This window comes from Phyllostomus discolor, chromosome 8 (genome assembly GCF_004126475.2).
Source record: "Phyllostomus discolor isolate MPI-MPIP mPhyDis1 chromosome 8, mPhyDis1.pri.v3, whole genome shotgun sequence".
Lineage (NCBI taxonomy): Eukaryota > Metazoa > Chordata > Mammalia > Chiroptera > Phyllostomidae > Phyllostomus > Phyllostomus discolor.
In genome coordinates, this window is record NC_040910.2 from 104,506,767 (window position 1) to 104,526,760 (window position 19,994).

The following is a 19,994-nucleotide window of genomic DNA, read 5'->3' on the forward strand; positions in this document are numbered from 1 at the left end:
AAATAAATGAATAAAATCTTTTTAAAGAAAGGGCCCAGAGACTGCCCAGATTTCTATGAGAGAGGCACCTTAGCAGCCCCGCCATGCTGTCCTATGCCAGAGGCCAGCTGCATACCACATGCCTTCCACGATGACCCCCCTTCCCATGGCACTGGAGGGTCCTGGAAACCTCTCCTCACCTTGTACCCAGAGGCAACTTAGGGGAGAAGCCCCTAAGCTGTCTCCTGGGGAAGGGGGGGGGAGGCGACGTCCCTGCTTCCTCCTCTCTCACACCCGCTCGGTTCCCTTTGCTCTCCCTTGCTTTTAAGGGACCAAGCTCCCACTCCCACCGAATCCACCTTTCCCTGGAAAACACGGGCTGTGTGAGTAATGCAAGGTGCCCTCTCCCCGCTGGAGTGCCCCTCCTCCTGACCTCACTTCCTAGAGCACCCCTTCCTCAAGGGACCCCACCTTCCAGGCAGAGTGGGGTTTGCTGAGAGAGCCCTCCCTGTAGGAGACAACCCCCACACGTTTTGGAGGAGATACAGGGCTCCAGGAAGGAAGGGGGTCACTGCAGAAACCCTGGAGGCCCAGGCCTCCTTCAGGTGTCCTTTCAGGAGGAGACATTGGCCAGCCGGCATGGCCTGATTTGACTTTGTGGCTTCTCAGCCCCTAGGTCTGCCCTGGGGGAGGGGCCAGGGGACTGGGGGTGGAAGGGAAAAAGGTGAGCAGAGAGAAGCAGCAGAAGCGGGGAGGGGAGTGACTGTGACCTTTATTGGGCACCTACTGTGTGCCAGGCTGTGGGCTCTGTCCCAGTTTTACCTGGATTACCTCATCCAGCTCTCGCCCCGGCCCGTGCCAGGTTATCTATCCTGCTCTGACAGAGGAGGAAACTGAGACTCAGAGGTGTTGTGTAAGTTGCCCAAGGTCACACAGCTTGTCAGGAGTGGAAGCCAGGATCCCAGCCCAGGTCTGTCTGCCTCCAGTGGGTTCTCTCTGTTGTCAGAAAGTCCTGAAAGTCCTCTCCCCCTGGAAGAACAGGTCTGGGGCTGGGGTTTTCAGTCCGAGCGCATCAGGCTCCCCAGAGGCAACTCTATTGTCGTCTGCCCTCCGCCTCCTCACCCATCTGCCAAGCAAGTCGCAGGTGAGCCCCCTGCCAAGGCCCCTGCCCCAGCCCCAGGTGCTAGCCCGGCTTTGCTGGGCTCACTGCCTCTCCCTGGTGCCCCCAAGGTGGCTCTGAGGTCACCCCACACCCCGATGCCTTCAAATCTGCATCTCCAGATTGCAGAATGCAAAGGAAAAAGCAGGAGGAGAGAGGAGGTCACTTGAAGGTTGGAAGCAGGGGCTCCAATGATCTTGGGCAGAGGATTGGGGGTCCTGGTTATCTCCTCCAGCTCAAACGGACCGGTTCCCTAACTCCCACCCCGGGCCGTGCCCCAAGAGGCATCCGGAGCTTTGCTTAGTTAATGAAATACAAAAGAAGGAATCGGGGTGGGGGTGGCTGGAGAGCTCTGGAAAGCGAGGGAGAGAGGAAAAGTTGGGTCTCTTCCAAAGAGTTAATGTTCCACAGTATGATCGATTAGGTGTCAGATGTAATTTCAAACCAATACAAGATGAATGGCATAATTTTCCCTCTCTCATTTTAGACAGAATTAAGAATCCATTAGCTAACACAAATTTTTGGCAAGTTTAATAGGATCTCAAATCTACATTCAGAGGAAACGCTCCCCAAAGCATGTTCAAGCTTTCACTCCTCGGGCCCCTGGCCTCCGACGTCCTCCCGACCCTCACAGGCCCGCTGTTGTCTGTCCCCCACACGCAGCCCCCTCTCCCTTCCCCTGGTCCTCCTCCTCCTTCTCCTCCTCCTCCTCCTCCTCCTCCTCCTCCTCCTCCTCCTCCTCCTCCTCGACTGGCCCAAGATTAACTGGCCTGACCCCTCTCACAAAGGCTGGGCCTGCCCACCATTGTCTTCCAGTGTCAAAGGGTGGGGGGAAGGGGTGGAGGGGCTGGCAGTGGGCCCAGGAAAGGGGGCAGGTTGCTGAATTGGCCCCAGGCTCCAGACAAACCCTAGGGAAAGGGGTGAATTGATTGGGGCTTTGGGGCTGTTTGAGTCTCAGCCACTCCTCAGCTTCACCCCCAGAACGGTTCTTGTTCTCAGACAAAGCATTACCTAGTTCATAAGGGAGACTCAAACGCCCTTCTTCCCCTTACACGTACATGTGTTCACACAGTGAGCCCGAGAGGGGAAGAATGGCTATAGGTCCATTGTATAGATGAGGACATCGAGGCTCAGCGGGGGTTGATTGGAGTCAGCTGGGTCCCAGGGTGGACCTTGGCTCTGCTACTTGCTTGCTTACTGGGGCCTAAGGCATTCACCTCCAGGCCTCAATTTTCTCATCTGTAAAATGGGAAGAACATTAGAACCAGCTCATAGGATTATCTGAAGGGACACATGAGAAAGCTCTGGAAAAAGGAGAACCTGCATCACCATCCATCCAGGCCAAGGTGCCAAATGTCCACTCTGCACCAGCCTCGGGAATCAGCATCAGCCCCTACCCTCCAGGCACACAGCGTGTTAGGGAGACAAACACTCAAACTGAGCCCTGCCCCGGGGGGGCGGCGGGGGGCGGGGGGAGAAGCAGGTACAATAAATATGGCAGCTTACCCTTACTGGGCACTCACCCTGTACCAAGTGTGGGAGTGAATTTTTTGCATAGCGTTACTCATGTACTCCTCACACCCCTGTCAGACAGATACTGCTATTTTCACCCCACTTTCCACATCGGGAAACTGAGGCACAGACAGATGAAGTGTGTTACCTGAGGTTACCTGGCTAGGTAGGGAGTGTCAGAGTTAGAATGCCAACCCAGGCAGCCTGGGCCTACGGCTTTTAACCTGACACCAGCAGAGGTAAAGGCTGGGGGCGTGGAACACCAGGATGTGACCGGCCCTGCTCTGGGATCTGGGAAGGCTTTGCCGAGGACAGAGGCTTGAACAAGGTCTTAACGGATGAGTAGGAGTTTACCAGGTGAGCAAGGAGAGAAGGAGCATTCTCGGCAGTGAGAACAGCACGTGCAAAGGCACCAAAAGAAGTAAGTCTCCGTGTAGGGGACGCATGCTCTGCGCCGACCAGAACACGGGGTTCGGGTGGAGGACGGCAGGAGACAAGGCTGGGTGGGCGGGCTAGGGGCTTCATTCTCACAGCCCTGCTCTGAACATCGGGAAATCTAACTCCTTCAGACAGCCTTGCCCGCCACGCTCGGGAGAAGGTCGTGAGTGCAAAGTTCATGAAGAGGTGATTCAGACTAGGGGGTGGAGGTTGCCATTTTAAGTGGGAGGTTTGGGTAGGCCTCGTTTGGAAGGGCAGCATTGGAGCGAAGACAGGCAGGGGTAGACACTGGCAGTGTGGCTGTCAGGGAGCAGCCACTGAACAGGCTGTCGGGTAGGCCCGACCCGGGATAGCAGCAGCAGGCGGGGTCTCCGTGAGAATGGAGGGGGGCACAGATGGGGCCCCATGGGCCTCTGTACACACTTTCGTTTCCTCGGGAGTAAAATGAGGAGCCCTGGCCAAATTTCCAGTGGAGGGAAAACACGATCAGACAGATGTTTCAAAGGCTCGCTGTAGCTCCTACAGGAAGACCGGACTGGGGCTGGAGGAGGGGAGTGGGGAAGAGTCGGCGGAAGGAGCAGGGAGATCAGGTAGTTGCTGAATCTAACCGGGTCTCAATTTTCTCATCTGTCAAATGGGAATAAAAACACGTCCCAGGGGATATCCAAGAAAAGATTTGTGTGCATATCCCAGCCTTTAGCAGATGAGATTCAACGAAGTCTTGTTGAATGAAAAAAATGAATGGTTGTCATTCCACGCCCCGCTTATGTACATAACTCGCACCCCTAAGCCCCAAAACAGCTCCTTGCAAGCTTCTGGAAACCAACAGACCTGGATTCTCATTTTGATTAGCCACTCCTTTTCATCAGTAAAGTGAGGATAATCATACCTATTCCCCAAGATACTTGTAAAGATTAAATAAAATAACGTGTCTAATCCTGCACCCCCAACTGGAAGCTACTAGCCACATGTGGCTATTTAAATTTAAATTAATTAAAATAAAATAAAATTTAAAATCCATTTCCTCAGTTACAGCCACATTTCAAATGCTTAATAACCTCATATTGGCTAATGACTACCACACTGAACAGAGCAGAAATAGAACATTTCTACCATTGCAGAAAGTTCTGTCTGGCGGTACTGGTCTACATCACTCAACTAAGAGCCTGGCCCAGGTTGAATGCAAAGTAAGCAAACACCATCATTCTGGGAGGACTTAGGTGGTAAGACTGATTTTTCTTCTGATAGCCTGCCAAAGAGCATCCGTCTGATGTTCTCCAGGGCTGGGCGTGAAAACTAAGTGGGGAGGGCAGGGGGAGAGTCAGGGGCCGGGCAGGGCAGGAGAGGAGAAGGAGGGACAAGTCTACAGGTGAGGGAGGTGGTGCTGGGGACTGCACAGCGGGTAGAGGTGAGTGCAGTGTGTGTGTTGGGCAGGAAGAAAAAGAAGACCAAGTAGGAAAAGGGTGCCCAGGAGCTGGACCCTAGGGTGCGTCTCCATCGTCTACACCTAGAGAAAGGGTGCCACTTTTGAAATCCTTGATATCAAAGCCTTTGTTATTGAGTTTGTTCATTCATTTATTCGCACAATATTTGTTTATTGAGCATCAGGATGCACCTGGCCCTGTCCTAGGTGCTGGGAGTGCTGTTATAAATAAAGTCCCACCCACAGGAAGCTTATATGAATACGGGGGTAGGGACGTAGACAGTGAACATAATGAGTGTGTAACATACACAGCATGGTAGGTAATGGTAGGTACTAAACAGAAAAATAAAGCACAGGAGAGGAGAGGAGGTGCAGTTTTGGATGGGCACCCAGGAGAAGCTTCTTAGACTAGGTGACATCTATTTTGTTTGCCAAGTGACGAGGGGGAATGGGGGGCATGGGAAGGGACTGCTAATGGGTACAGGTTTCTTTCTGGGGTGGTGAAATGTTCAAAATTGATTGTAGTAATGGTCACGTAGCTTTGCATATACTAAAAAAAACATTGAATTGTACACTTTAAATGAGCAAATTAAATCTTTTAAAAAATTTATTTATTGAATGTATTGGGGCACCATTGGTTAATAAAATTATATAGGTTTCAGGTGTGCTAGTCTATATTAATCATCTACATGTTGTATTGCATGTTCGGAATGACAGCTGTTTTTTTTAATCCTCACTTGAGGACTTTTTTTTTCACTGTTTTTAGAGAGAGAGGTAGAGGAACAGCGATGTGAGAGAGAAACATCAATCTGTTGTGTCTTGCATGCTCCCATACGGGGGGCAGAACCCTCAACCAAGGCTTGTGCCCTGACCAGGAATCGAACTCACGACCTTTCAGATTACGAGATGATGCTCTAACCAACTGAGCCACACTGGCCAGGGCCAGAATTATATCTTCATAAAGCTGTTGTTTTGCCTTCTGGCTCTCTGAGCAGCACCACGGTGGTGGGCAAGAACAAGCGCCTTAGGAAAGGCGGCAAAAAGGGAGCCAATAAGAAAGTGGTGGGTCCATGTTCTAAGAAAGATTGGTGTGATATGAAAGCACCAGCTATGTTCAATATAAGAAATATTGGAAAACCACCAGTCATGAGACCTCAAAGGGCCAAAATCGCATCTGATGGTCTCCAGGGTCACATTTTTGAAGTGCAGAATGATGAAGCTGCATTCAGAAAATTCAGGCTAGTTACTGGGGACGGTCAGGGCAAAAGCTGCCTGACTTATCTCCATGCCGCAGACCTCACTCAGAACAAAATGTGCTCGTGGTCAAAAACTGACAGACCATAGCTGAAGCTCACATTGATGTTAAGACTACCGATGGGTCTTTGCTTCTGTTCTGTGTTGGTTTTACTGAAAAACACAGCGATCAGACTCAGAAGACCTCCTCTGCTCAGCGTCAGCAGGCCCATCCAGTCTGGAAGAAAATGCTGGAAACCGTGACTCGAGAGGTGCAGACAAATGACTTCAAAAAAGTGGTCAAGCCCTGACCGGTGTGGCTCCATTGGTTGGGTGTTGTCCTCACAAAGTGAAAGGTCCCGGGTTCGATTCCCTGTCAGGGCACATGCCTAGGTTGCAGGTTGGTCCTGGGGTCAGAGTGAGTATGAAAGGCAACTGATGGATGTTTCTCTCTCACATGGATGTTTCTCTCCTTCTCTTTGTCCCTTCCTCTCTCTTTATAAATAAATAAGTAAATAAATAGTGAAAAAAAAAGGAAAGAAGTAGTCGATAAACTGGCTCCAGATAGCACTGGAAAAGTCATAGAAAAGCCTTGCCAGTCTATTTTATCTGCTCCATGATGTCCTTCTTAGGAAAGTCAAAACGCTGAAGAAGCCCAGGCTTGAATGGGGAACACGCACAGAGCTTCGCGGTGAAGGTCGCAGCTCCTCACCCACTGCAAAAGCTGCTGGGGAGGAGGAGGTGCTCAAGTTGATTGAGCTGATGGATACCAGCCCCCAGTCCAAGAATCTATTTAAAATTCAGACATTTAATGGTAGCAAATAAAAATTCCTATTCGTGGTTTTAATAATAATAATAATAATAATAATGGAGCTGTTATTTTTAAAAACCACTCTGGCTGCGGTACCAAAAACAGACTGAAGGGGACCAAAGGCGGGACCCATGGTTGTCCAGGAGACGGTCCTGGCAGCTAGGCCCCGGGTGGCAGCAGGGGGCTGATGGGAAGAGCTCAGGTTCTGGATTTATTTCGAAGGGAGAGCAGACAGATTTGCTTCTGAATCAGGTGCGGGGTGTCAAAGAGCGTTGTCAAGGATGACTCCAGAGCTTGGGGCTTCGGAAACCAGAAGCGCGGAGGAACTGGAGTCCTGGGAAGGGAGAGGGGCTGGCCTGAGGGCCGAGGTCACCAAGGGCAGCGCTGGGGCTCTGGAGAGAGAAAACGTTATGAGTTAGGTTCCAGCACATTGGCCTTCTGGTCTGGACTCTAACCCTGCCGTTCTGCAGACTTCTCACAGCGTCAGTCTCCTCAGCCTGTCTTCGGGGAGCTGCGAAGACTGATTGGGACAGACCTGACTCACTGAAGGTGCTGGGAAAACAGTTGTTCCTTCTCTTTCTCCTTCCTGCCTGACCTTCCGCCCGAGCCAGCGCTGAGCCAGGAGCCCAGGAGAGGGGAACACTGACACCCTGGGCCAGAAGGAGTGCGGGGCCGGGGTCTGGGCACTGCCCCCAGCTGTCTGAGCCCTGCAGTGGGAGGAGAAGACAGGCAACATGCAAAGCCCCTGAGCCCCAGCTGCGGGCAGCCCGGGTCCTGCGCCCCTGCGTCCCGGGGGCAGGAGGACTGGCGCCCGCGCATGTGGGGCTGGCAGAGGGCGATCTCTGAGTCAGTTCTCCCCAAACCAGTGGGAGATTCTAGGAAGTCTTTAATTACCGCCTGAGAGTGGATGCTAGGTTAATTCGATGATTCGAAAGGTATGTTTTTCAATTACATTTAACGGAAAGATTTATAGTCAAGTAAAATATAATTAGTAGGCTGCCGGCAGACAGGCCTCCTGAGAGAAAGAAAGAGAGATGAGACAGACCCCTGATGGAGCAGGTTGTAGCCCAGGCTGCGGACCGCTGGCTGTCCCCCTCCCCACCTCGAAGAAGGCACTCATTAACTCAGAGTCATTCAAATGCATTGAGGAAGTACCTCCTCCATGCCGGGCACGGCGCTGTCCATGGGGACAGAACAAGTACGGTGGTCCCTACCTTCAGAGAGCTTACAGCCCAGCGGGAGAGGCAGGCAAATAACAAGCCAACAGTTAAGTCAAGTGCTGCAAAGGAAACGACAGGCTGAACTGGAGCATAACCCGAAGCCCTCTTTGGATAAAGGCGTCAGAAAAGGGTTATCGTCGGGGTGAGGGATCAAACTGAGGACTGAGGGATGAAAAGGATTTGTCCAAGACCAGGATGGGAGGGAGGCGTGGGGATTGCCTGGGCCGAGAGAGAGAGCAGCCCAGTCCCCGGGGTGGGGAGGTGATCTCGGTGTTCGCGGAGTGGAGGGAAAGGCCAGGGAGGCTGGGGCACGGAGAGGGAGAGGCAGAAGCTGACCCTGGGGAGGGAGGCAGGGACTGGATCCAGCTGGAAAGGAGTAGGATTTTCATCTTTGTGCCAAGGAAGCCAGTGCCGCGTTTACCCAGGAAGTGAAAGGCATGGCTTATTTTTTTAATTTTTATTTGTTGGCACAGCTTATATTTTTAAAAGCTTACCCTTGATGCTGGGGGAGAATGAACCAGGGAGGCAAGGCGGGAGGTCAGAGCAGAGACTCAGATGGGAGGTGATGTGATCTGGACTGGGGGAAGGTGCTGAGAAAGGAGCCTGGACTTGGGTCACACACCGGAGAGAGAACCCACGGGTCTCGGTGACAGAGTCAATATGGACAGCGAGGGTCAGGGAGAACTCCGGGCGGATGCCCACGGTGTTGGCTTGAGCAACCGACTTGGTGCTGCCATCTACTGAAATGGAGAAGCCAAGAGAAGAAACAGCTGGGGAGACCCGTGGATAAAGTGTTCAGACGTACGCCCCACCCAGACCTGGTGGAGCAGGAGACGCCGTTATGGGCAGTGGCATCTCCCACAGCAAAGACCAAAAGTTTCCACACAATGAGCCTAAGAGCCGGGACGACTACCCAAGGCTGTTGGTCAAGCTGTACAGGTTTCTAGCCGGATGCACCCACTCCACCTTCAGGCAAGTGGTGCTGAAGAGGTTGTTCGTTCATGAGTCCCACCCATGGGCCGTCTCTGTCCCTTTCCCGGATGTTCCGGAAGATGAAGCTTCCTGGGCAGGAGGGCAAAGCCGCTGCAGCTGTAGGGACTACAACCCGTGACGATGGCCTGCATGTGCAGGAGGTGCCCCACTAAAGGAGTGTGCGCTTGGTGTGAGCAGCTGCCCCCGAGGCACCCTCAAGGCCAGGGGCAAGATCCTCACCTTCGACCAGCTGGCCCTGGACTCCTGCAAGGGCGATGGTGGCCCTATCCTACTTTCTGGTCCTCAGAAGGGCCCAGAGTTATACAGGCATTTTGGCCAGGCCCCCGCTGGAAGCCCTCACAACCACACTAAACCCTGTGTAAGCTCCCAGGGCTGGAAGTTCAAGCCATGGCTACCAAAACCAACCCCAGATCCTACCTTGTTACTAACAAATTTTTGCCTGGGCTGGCATGGCTCAGTGGCGTGAGTGCCGGACTGTGAGCCAGAAGGGCGCCCCTTGGGTTCCTGGCCAGGGCACACGCCTGGGTTGGGGGCCAGGCGGTAAGAGGCAACCGATCGATGTTTCCCTCCTCCTCTTTCTCCCTGCCTTCTCCTCTCTCTAAAAATACATAAATACAGTCTTTAAAAAATTTTTGGATGTTGTAAAAAATAGAGTTCAGACTTGGAATGGAGACCCTCTCGGGGCTTCCCTGGCCCTGAGGGATGGAGATAAGGATGCCCTGCCACAAGAGGGGACTCTCTCACCGGCCACTCCTGCTTCCCAGTTTGCCCTTCAGCTTGTTTACTTGTCTAACTTCCACTCTTCCTGCTGCACTCGGGAGCGCTTGCCTCTTGGGGATTTAACTTGCCTCTTGGGCAGTTAAATCCTTTAACTGTCCAAATCCCTGAAATTCTGCCACTGCATCCATACTACACACCTGTCACTGAGCACCCAGTCTGGGTGAGATACTGTGCTGGAAATACGTTTTTTCATCTAATCCTGCTCACCGCTCTCTCCGTTGTATTAATGTAACAATACTAACAGTGACCAGTTGATGACAGCTCTCTTCAGCTAGCCACTTTACAGATGTGGTCCTATTTAAGTCTCACTGAGGAATGCCCTGCCCAGGGTCCCAGGGCCCATTAGTATTGAGGCAGGGCCCCAGGACATGAGACTGAGGGGAGGAGGGCCCCACGGGGAGGCGGAGGGAGGGGCCATCGGACGCCTTTCCATCTCCCACGCAGTCTTTTCCGGATGAAGTGCGGAGGCAGCGCTCTGTCCCTAGACGCCCCTGGGTGCTGAGGGCAGGCACTCCTGACGACAGCCCCAGGCCCTGCATGGTGCTGGGGAGACCTGCCCACTTGCTGGTGGCGGTGGACAGTTGTCACAGGAGCCACCAGTTCCCTAGACTGGTTGCCTGGCACCCCAGGAAGGAAGTGCCCACCCATGAAGTGAGTGAAGGGGTGATTCTGGCCCCTCCTGTCCCATGAGGCAAAGGGGGGATTCCCGCCTCCCCCATCCTCTGAGGATGGCTTCGGTGTTTGTGTGTGTGTGTGCATCTGTGCAGGAACTGGTGTGCAAAAGGTGGTGTGCAAACCAGAAAGGCCTGCCCCCGGTGCATTTCCCTCAGGATATGTCTGTGTGAGGGGACGGTTTTGTGGCTGTCTGAGCCCTCACAAAGGCAAGTGACTTGTACATTTCCTCCTGCATGTGCCTGTGAGTGGGGTTCACACAGGGCGGGAGGGGCTCTGAGCTCTGCTCCTCACCTCTCCTTGCCTGTCTCCAGCTCCCCGCACCCCCCCCCCTCCCCATGCCGGGCAGAATGCCCTCAGCCTGTGCCGGCTGGCACACATGCCACATGGTGCCTGGCGCGTCTGGGCAAGGATGACGCCCCCAGGCCCGGCTGGGATACTAAGCCACCCGCTGCCTCCCCCACCTCCAGAACGGAGCGTCCTCATCCTGTCCCCTTTCTCAGCCAGGGACACAGGGAGCAGGCAGGGACACAGCACAGACAGATACACACAGATGCAACCCGAGACACCCACAGGCTGTGCCCCGGAGAGACACAGACACAGGCGATCTCACAGGCTCTGCTTCTCTCCCTCTCTCTCTCTCTCTCTCTCTCTCTCTCTCTCTCTCACACACACACACACACACTCACGCACCCAAAGAAGCCCTTGGGCAGTCACTGTTTGCACAGATCCCAGCAGAAGTAGACCTTGGGTTCCCACCCCACTGGCGTACCTGCTCGTGGTGCTGAACCAGACCCCGTCTTCCCTGCAGAAGGTCCAGACCCAGGATGGGTGGTACACAAGAAAGAAGGAAGGAAGGAGAGAGAAGGGAGGGTGGGAGAAATCCACAGATCAAGGAGGGGGGGACAAGAGAGAGAGAGAGAGAGAAAGAGAGAGAGAGAGAGAGAAGAGGATGCCAAGGGGAACTAAGGAATGTCTGAACAATAGGAAGTGAGGATGGGAGGTAATCTCAGCCCCCCCCCCCATCCTTGCCAAAAAGCAGGCTCAAACTCAAGGATTCATCCATCTTTGCCCTTCAGGGCCCCACATGGGAAGCGTTTGTAAGGAGCCACGGCAGGTGAGGGCCCAGGATGTGTGGTGCCTGGTGGCCTGCAGCTGCCCCTTCTCAGGTGCCTCCTTGTCCTGGCGGACCCTAGAATAGCAGGGGAAGGGGACAGATGCCAGGCAAGCCCTATCAGGACCGGCAAACAGCTCCCATCTGACGTCTCTTCCCAGTTTGTGTGGGACAAGTGTGCAGTGGGCTGATCGGGGTCTGTTCGGGGGATTGCAGGGATTTGGTGGCTGCTTAGCGCTTATCCACAAGATTAGATCGTGGGTTCCTATCTCCGTCTCTTGAGAGGAAAACTCCCCTCAGGTGAGGTTGCCTGGTAGGAAAGGCTGTCCCGCCATGAGCCCCTTAGCTGTGAAGTTTATGAAACATGAATAATAGCCACTTTCCGATGGGGGCGTTCCCCAAAGGGCTTGTCATATAACGTGGCAAGCAGGGATAAAGGGGAGGATGAGGGAGAGCAGAAAGAGAAAAGGGGAGGAGAAAGAACTGTGAAGACGGATGAAAGAAGGGAGGGAAGAGGAAAGAATCTAGAGAAAGAGGAAGGAGGGGGTGGACATGCAGACGGCAGCAGCAAGAGAGGTCGTGAGGCCCCCAGACAGACCCCAGTGTCCAGGGAAAGGCCAGGAGAAACACGCCAGGTGGAGCAAATTGCTTCCTTGATCCTTTTAGGGGCCCGGATTGCCCTGGAAGGCCAGCCTGGCCCTGCGGCTGTTCACGACAACATCCTCCACCCAGAACTTTGGGCAGAAGGACTCCATGGGCCAGCCGCTGCCCTAGCAAAGAAGGGGGGCCTCAGATGCAGTCACGTCCGTGTCTGTGGCTTCCTCGAGGGTGGGATGGGGAGAGCGGCTGCCTTTTGGGGGTTTCCACCTCTTTGTATATTGGCAGGGGCGGGACGAGAAACCACACGAGTGGGTGTTCAGTGGGGAATAGATGCTGGATTGACTGAGGGTGGGAAGCAGGCACAGGAACGAGAGAGGCATGAGGAGTGGAGTGAGTGGGAAAGAAAGAATACGGATGCTCTTTAAAAATCAGGGCCTCTGCCCTGGCTGGCGTAGCTCAGTGGACTGAGCACGGGCTGCGAACCAAAGTGTCGCAGGTTCGATTCCCAGTCTGGGCACATGCCTGGGTTGCAGGTCACAGCCCCCAGCAACCGCACATTGATGTTTCTCCCTCTCTCTTCCTCTCTCCCTTCCCTCTCTAGAAATAAATAAATAAATAATCCTTTTTAAAAAATCAGGGCCTCATAATTAGTCTCTCTCTCTCTCTTACTTTGTACCAAAAAGAAGAGGCCAAGCCTAGGATACAGACTGGGTGTGCGCGCCCCAGTGCCTTGGCCTGTGGTACAATGAGAACCACAACTTCAGAGCGTGGTGGTGGTGATCACCAGCTTACGGAAAACGCTTACGTCCGCCACTGATACGTAATAAGCTCCCAATACAAGTTAGCTTCCATGTTGCCGCATTTTGGTCTTGCACTGGATCGGTTGGGAACTGTTTCTTCACGTGTAACTAAAACTTCTTTTTTGAGCCCTGGCTGGCGTAGCTCAGTGGATTGAGCATGGGCTGGGAACCAAAGTGTCCCAGGTTCGATTCCCAGCCAGGGTACATTCCTGGGTTGCAGGCCATAACCCCCAGCAACCGTACATTGATGTTTCTTTCTCTCTCTCTCTCTCCCCCCCCAACCCTTCCTTCCCTCCCTAAAAATAAATAAATAAAATCTAAAAATAAAAATAAAATAAAATAAAATAATTTTAAAAAAACCTTCTTTTTTGGAGTACAGAGTGGGAACCCCACGGTAAGGAAAGCAACAGGGTCTAGGGAACAAGGCACCCCCAGGGGCTGTCAAGGATGTTTCCCTGGGCTCCTGAAAAAGCTGGACCCGGGACCCACACCGGTGCCTTCCTGCCCAGAACAGAGCCTCGGTGCTCCGCCCGAGTCAGTGCATGTGTGAACACATGAGTCATTTCCTCTGGGCCACCCTTCCAGCCCCAGCCCCTTCCCCTTCTCCACCTATCTTTCTGCTCCTCTCTAGTCTCTTCCTTCTCAGGAATCTAGTTGGGAGGGAAGGAATTCCCTCACTGCTTAGAGGGGAGGGGTGGCCCCACCCTGCGTAGGCCTAAGGGAGGGTCTCGGTCTGCAGGTCAAGGAAGCACATGGGGGCTGGCACAGGAGGGGTGGGGGGGGTGGCAGGGCAGCCCCCATGTCCTCCCATTCCCCCCAGCTCCTGTCTCATCACTGTCACCATTCAATCATAGCAGATGGGCTGCAGCTGTGAGCGCCAGCCCGGCACACAGGCTGGTCCGTGCCACTTGGGAGAGAAGGAAGAGAAGGGGAGGGAGGGAAGGAGGAGGAATGAAGGGAGGAGGCAGAGAGGAAGGGGAAGAGGAGGAGGAGGAGGAAGAGGAAGAGAGCGGAGGAAGAGAGGACCGGCTAGAAGAGAGAGGAGCCTTGGTGCCTTTCGCGCCTCCCTCCTCCCAGCAGGAGAGCAGAGGCCAGGGCTGGGCTCACGAGCTGGGCAGTGGCAGGCGAGATGGGCATATGCCCTTGATTACTACCAGGACCACAGGCCAAGCCTCCACAGCCGCCACAGCCTCATAAATCAGTTTTTAAGTAGCAACCACATGGACATTTCCCAGCTGAGAGGCCTGGCCTCTGTTGGCCCAGCTAGGGCAGCCCTGGTGGTGGCGCAGGTGCCAAGCCGGGCCCGGGAACGGGAAGTGGTCATCCTGGCTCGGAGGGAAGTGGTGTTGGGTCTTGTTGTGGCCAAACTTGGGGGCAGGGGCTCCTGCCAATGGGGACGGGGTGAAAAGGTGACAAGTGTCTGGCAGCAGGTTCAGAGCCCCTTGTTGGGGCTCCTGGACCCGGTCCATTTCCCTGGGGAGAGCTGCTTGCGGATGCGGATGGGGGAGGCTGGGGTTGCTCCTGGACCCCCCCCCCCCCACCCTGCGGGCCCCCTCCCATTAAGGTCAGAGTCTAGGTGACAGTGAGGGCAGTGCGGCCTGTGCACTTGGGCTTCCGCACGCGCTCCCAGCTCCGGGCGGGCAGGAAGGAAACTCCCCACTACACAGCCCAGGCCCAATACAGACCCAGCATCCGGAAAAGCTGCTTGAATGAATGAGTGACTGCATGTGAGGGGGCCCAGTTACGTGTGCTCACAGGGGAGGGAGGCTTTCTATCCCAGTGTGTGTGTGACCGCGGAGTCTGGGTGCTTGTGTGCGGGGGGGGGGGGGGGTTGCCCGCGGGTGCTCGGGGGAGGTCTGTTCTGACACGCGCCCCTCCACGCCTTCCTTCTCAGCGTCTCTGCGCCACGCACCCCTCCTCTGAGCCCCGACTCTTCCCTCCCGAAGGCCCACCGGCAGGACCGCACTTCCTGAACGCCACGCCCCAAGCCCGACCCCTGGCTCGGCGTCCCCTCCGCCCTGCCCCGCCGGCCGGCCTAGGTGTCTGGGGCAGGGAACGGGGCGGGGTGCGGGAGTCCCGCCCCGGGAACTGCGGGCAGAGCCAGCGGGGCGAGGGCGCCCAGCCTCCTCGAGCCCGGTGTCTCCTCCCTGGGTGAACAGATGTCTCGGAATTTTAGATGTGCTCTCCGCCCCTCCTCGCAATAACCCCCTCCCTCCCCCCCCCCAGCTGGCACTGGCTGTGGCATGGCGCCCTCCCCCTCCCCCCGTCTCCGATCGCGGAGCCAGCTGATGGATCAGGGAGCGCGCCTGGGCCAAGAGGCGGGGGAGGCCCGCGGGGTGGGCCAGCTCCCGGAGGCTCCGGGTGCGGAGAGAGCCGCGTCGGCGCTGCCCCGGCCTCGACCCTCTCCTCTGGGTCCCTCCCTTCCTCCGCGTCTCCTCAGCCTCGTCTCGCTTCCATCTGTCGGAGATCTCCGGGCTCCGTCTCCCTGGGGCTCTGCCCCACCCCACGCCCCTCCGGCCTGGGCACACGCTCCGCACAGACCTTCGCACTTGCCCCCTGCAACTCCCCTGGGCAACTTCAGCGTCGTGCTCCCCTCCGGAGACCCACTCCCCTGCGCTCCTCGGGCCGCCCCACCCCCCACTGGCCGCCAGCCTTCCCTCCGCAGAAACCCCGAGTTAATCCGGAAAACGAGGAGGGGGCAGCGGCGGAGAGGGGATCGAGATCACGGGGAGGCCCAGGATACCCGGTCGTGCGGGCGCACAGACACCCACTTTCCTAATCACTGCTAATTAATGAACAATCCACTTCCGTGGACCCCCGACTCGGGGAAGGGGGCCCGAGGGCAGGAGGGGGACTTGGCAGGGCCTGGCGGCCGGGGTGGTGCCAGGCGCCCTCCCCCACCCCACCCCCACCCGCCAGCATTCCGAGGTAACAGGCATTTGTTACCCGGCGCGTGCCAGGAGCGATTGGCAGGTTCGAGTAGGCACAGTCATTCCGCACACAGATGTCCCTGCGCTCGCTCCTCTGATATGAATTCTGTCAGCTCCCAGTCCCAGGGACGCGAGCAGACAGCCCCACAGACAGGGTCACAGACACCGACACAGGCGCAGCAACTGTCTGGAGGACGCAGAGCTCCACAGACATTTCCTTTCCTTCTCTGGAAAAAAACTAATGAAAAAAAAATAATAAAGGTTGCCATTGCTTTGGGGTAGGGGGGGACATGTCTGAATCCCTGAGAGTGATCCTTACTCCTTCCCTCGTCCCCTGGGTGCCTGCCCAATCTGTTGTAGCCCCCGCTCCGCCCGCGGCCTCATCCCTGAACTTCCAACACGAGTGGCTGTCGCAGCCAGAGCCGCCCAAGTCTGGGAAGTGTGCTCCCTCCCGCGGGACCCAGAATCCCCCAACGCCCGCGAGTTCCAGGATCCTGCCAAGGTGCAGGTTCCAGCGTTCTAGAACCTCTGAGATCCCAAATTCCAGAACTGCCACACCTGGGCAGATCTCGCCCAGCACTCAGCCCTTGCACCACCCTCTCTACTAGAGGGGAAAGTGGCGGGAGAGCCCCACACGCCTGGTCCTCGCTGGCTGTCCCCAGCCTTGGCAGCCCGCCAAAACCACAGTCTGCCCTTTGGCCCGGGAGGGCGGGAAGGTTAGAGCCCCTGCCTCCCGACCCTTGCCGGGGCTTCCGCCCGGCTGCAGCGGCTCTCCTCCTGACCCTTCGCACCAGCCCCGGCCGGCCTGTCTCTGCCCACCCCGGTGGCTGGGGAGCGAGCTGGCTGGCCGCTGGACGTCTGTGAGCCGCTGGGTGTGCAGAGCCGCTGGGGGCTGAGTCTCCCTGGGCAGCCCCGCCGGAGGAAGAGGAGAGGTGGGCAAAGGGGGCGAAGCTACTCGCTGACGTCGGAGGAGAAGGGCACAGAGGGGTCTGGGTTGTCGGTTGTTGGGCCGACTTTTTTTTTTTTAATCTTTCTTTCTTTTTTTTTTTTTAAGAAAAAAAAGCCCCCATCCTGTGTCATCATTTTTATGGGATCTGCAATTCTGGCAAAAATCTGTCTTTAATTTAGCTGTCCATATAAAAATCCTCACTGTATAATAATGAACAGATGCCATGGAATTTAAGCTGGAGCCTCGGCTCCTCCCCGCCTTCCCCTCGCGCCTGGCACCGGGCACCGGGCACCGGCTGAGTGGCACAGACTGGCACGGGCGCGCGCGCGCAGGGTGGGCAGGGGGCGACCTGGGCTTGGCGCCAGGGCGCTGAGGTGGCGAAGGGGGGTCCGGGCGCCGGCTTCGCCAGGCGGGAGCTGTTTCGGTGGCAGCGCCAGGGGAGAACCATCTGAGAGATTTTTCTGTCTCTGGAACAAAATGATCAGTAGTTAAGGGTTCGGGTTTGGTTTTGCTTAGGGGCTTTGTGGTTCTTCTTAGTTTTTTTTTTTTTTTAAAGCTCCGCCCTCCCCCTCCTGTAAACCCAAATGTTTTCGATGTTTTAATTGAGTTGTTTGTAACCCTCCCCCGGCCGCGGCTTCGTAGCCCAACCGAACGCGAGTTCGCTGCAAGCGGGATCCGTTCCACGTCCCGCCGGCCGCAGCCTCAGCGGATCCCGCGCGCCCGCGCCTCCGGGAGCTCCCGAGCTGCTCCCGCGGGGCCGGGGGACCCCGTTGCCCTGCAGCAGCGAGGCTCCTGGTGGCATCGGACTGCGGGGCTGGAGAGAGGAAGGCAGGAGGGAAGACCCCACCCGCCCCACACCTACTCTCTCTTTTCCCAAGGGGAGAGAGAAGGAACTCTTCGAGCCCGCCGTCCCTTGCTGCCTCCGCCTGCGGTCGAGAGGACGGGCGTCCGCTTGGGATCCAGGGGCTGGTTTCGAGCCCCCACCCCCCACCCCTCGCCTTTAATGCGACTCTGGCGAGAACAGATGTCCCAAGCCGGGCCGACTGCCCAGACCCCGCCCAGCTGTGCCCTTGGCGAATACTTGGCCGAGGGTAGGAACTGGCACGCAGGTCCCCAGAAGAACTTGGGGGCTCCTCGGGCCCAGGCGGGACCTGACCTCGCAGCCTGGGCCTCCTGGTAGTGCAGGCAGCCTCGGGCGGGAGGCGGAAGCGCCCGGGAAAGACTCCTTCCTAATTCAATTAATTCTGGAAAAAAAGAATGAGACAGCCGCCAGAGGTGGAGAGAGGCCGAGAGAAAGGTTCGAGTGACCGGTGGCCAGGCACACGCTCCGGGTGTGGAAGCTGCAGCCCCGGGCTGTTGGGGGCGGGGGGCGGGGGGGGACAGGCTGCGCTTCCGCCCCGGAGCCGGCGGGCGAGTTGGCAACGCCAGAGCCACACCCGGGCGCGCATCTGGGCAGCTTCTCCACCCAGGGCGACGCCCCAGCTCCCTGGGCAGAGCCCGCGTCCGGGGGTTCCTCTACCTCTCTCACCAGCGCCCCAGGTTCCCACCCGACACTGGGGGACTGAGGCCCCCAGCCCTGGGCATCCCCACCCCCACCCCACCCCCCGAAACCGCTCGCTCTCCTTCTCGCCTCCGTCCTCCCCTGCGGGCACTCCCGGTGGGAGGGCGCTTCTCTCCGTCCCAGCGCCTTAGGGAGGAGAAAGTTTAAGAGAGCCGGACAGACCCACCAGGTGTCTGTGCCCTTCCTTACCACTTCTCACCCAGGAAAGCTGTCCAGCATTTTTATACAGATGAGGGACAGAAACCGCCTTCGGATTTGGAACAGGAGCAGGGTTCTGAGGTTTCTCACAGCTCTTGGGTGATCCCCTCGCCCCTGGTCCTGTGACCAGAGCCCGGGCACCCCGGTCCTAAAGGGGAAAAGGGACGGTGAGATGGGAAGGCTGTCCTGACGGCCGAGGCCCCTCTGCCCCTTCCCGCACCTGTAACGAGGATGCGTCCTCTTCAGAGCTCGCGGGAGCGGGTCGGGAGGGCCGCTGCTGGGGGCCGGCCGGCCCCTGTTGCCACACCCGGAGCCTGAGGGTGGAGGTCGAGGCCAAGGCTGGTCAGGCTTGGCCTGCACTGTCCCTGCTTCTCATTTCCTTTCCGAGCTGGACTGTGGGATCTGGAACTACCCTCTGGCTTCACTGTCCCCTCAAATCAACAGATTCCTCTGAGGAGCAGGTACTTTCAGGCAAAAGATTCTGGGGACGAGGAGAAAACACAGGTCGCCCAGGAGGGAGTGACATCTCTGGCCTCTGGGGGAGAGCCTCGAGCTCACAGCCGTGCGGACTCTCCCCTGAAGGAGGAGAGAGAAGCAGACTCGGCCCATCAGAGCCCGGGGAGTGTCCGGGCCTCTATGCGGCTGACTCCAACGCGGCTCCGTTTACCCGGACCACACGTGGCGGTTTATTTACCGGTTGCCCCTCTGGGTGCTGAAGTCAGAGCTGGGGGCCGTTGGGAGTCCTCGGGGCTGACCGTGGCAGTCAGGGCTGGGACGGTGTTAAGCGGAGAGGGAGAAGCAGCAATGGTTTTTCCTCCCTTTCTCCGTGATAGACAAATGGCTTGGACTCAGAGACATCTCTGGTTTGCTGTCATTTCCAAACACTGGACTTTGCATGGGAGTGGGGAAATCAGGGAAAAAAACACGCCCCCCCCCCAATGGCTCCAGCCATCACGTTCGCAGCCCTGGGGTTGGAGCTGAGCCAGGTGCTGTGTGCTCGGAGATCCCCGCCGCCCAGGCTGGGGCAAGGAGGGCGTCCTCTCTGTGACTTCTCCCCTTGTGCCCCCTCCTCCCCTCCGCTCTGGCCCCTTTCTGCCATCTCCCCCCTCCCGCCTCCCTCTGTTCCTGGAGCTTCTGTCTGTGTGCGAGAGGGCAAGCGGGAGAGCCAGCAAGAGAGAAGGACCTGCAAGGGGGAGTCTGGGGCCTGGTGTCCTCACACATCTTCTTCTCGTGCTCATCTCGCCGCCTTGCCAGGGACGACGGGTGTCGGGGAGGAGGGCAAGGAGAGGGTAGAGTGCAGCCAGAGTGCAGGGAGGGCGGGGGGAGGGTCAGGAGTTGGGAGAGAGGTGTCTACTGTGGGCGGGGAGCCACAGAAAGCCAAGGCACTCGGGATCCCCACCAAAAAGGGGCCCAGGCACCCCCACCCACCTGAAGGGACCACAGACACAGAGCCCAAAGAGTTGTCAAAAAGGGCTGGACTCAGGCTTTGCAAACAGAAGACAGCCGCGTGGGGCAGCCTGAAGAACGACGCTTAGAGGTCTGTAGTCTGACCAGGGGAGCCCCATGGAGGGGTCCTTTACTCCCAGCCCCAAGACACCTAAATGCTGATGCCGCCCAGCCCC

The 19,994-nt window shown here is 56.9% G+C and overlaps 2 pseudogenes; both read left to right on the forward strand.

Annotated features, from left to right (window-relative positions):
* Positions 1–5,441: 5,441 nt before the first annotated feature.
* Positions 5,442–6,737, forward strand: LOC114503557 (annotated as a pseudogene).
* Positions 6,738–8,291: 1,554 nt separating this feature from the next.
* Positions 8,292–9,242, forward strand: LOC114503841 (annotated as a pseudogene).
* The last annotated feature ends 10,752 nt before the right edge of the window (positions 9,243–19,994 follow it).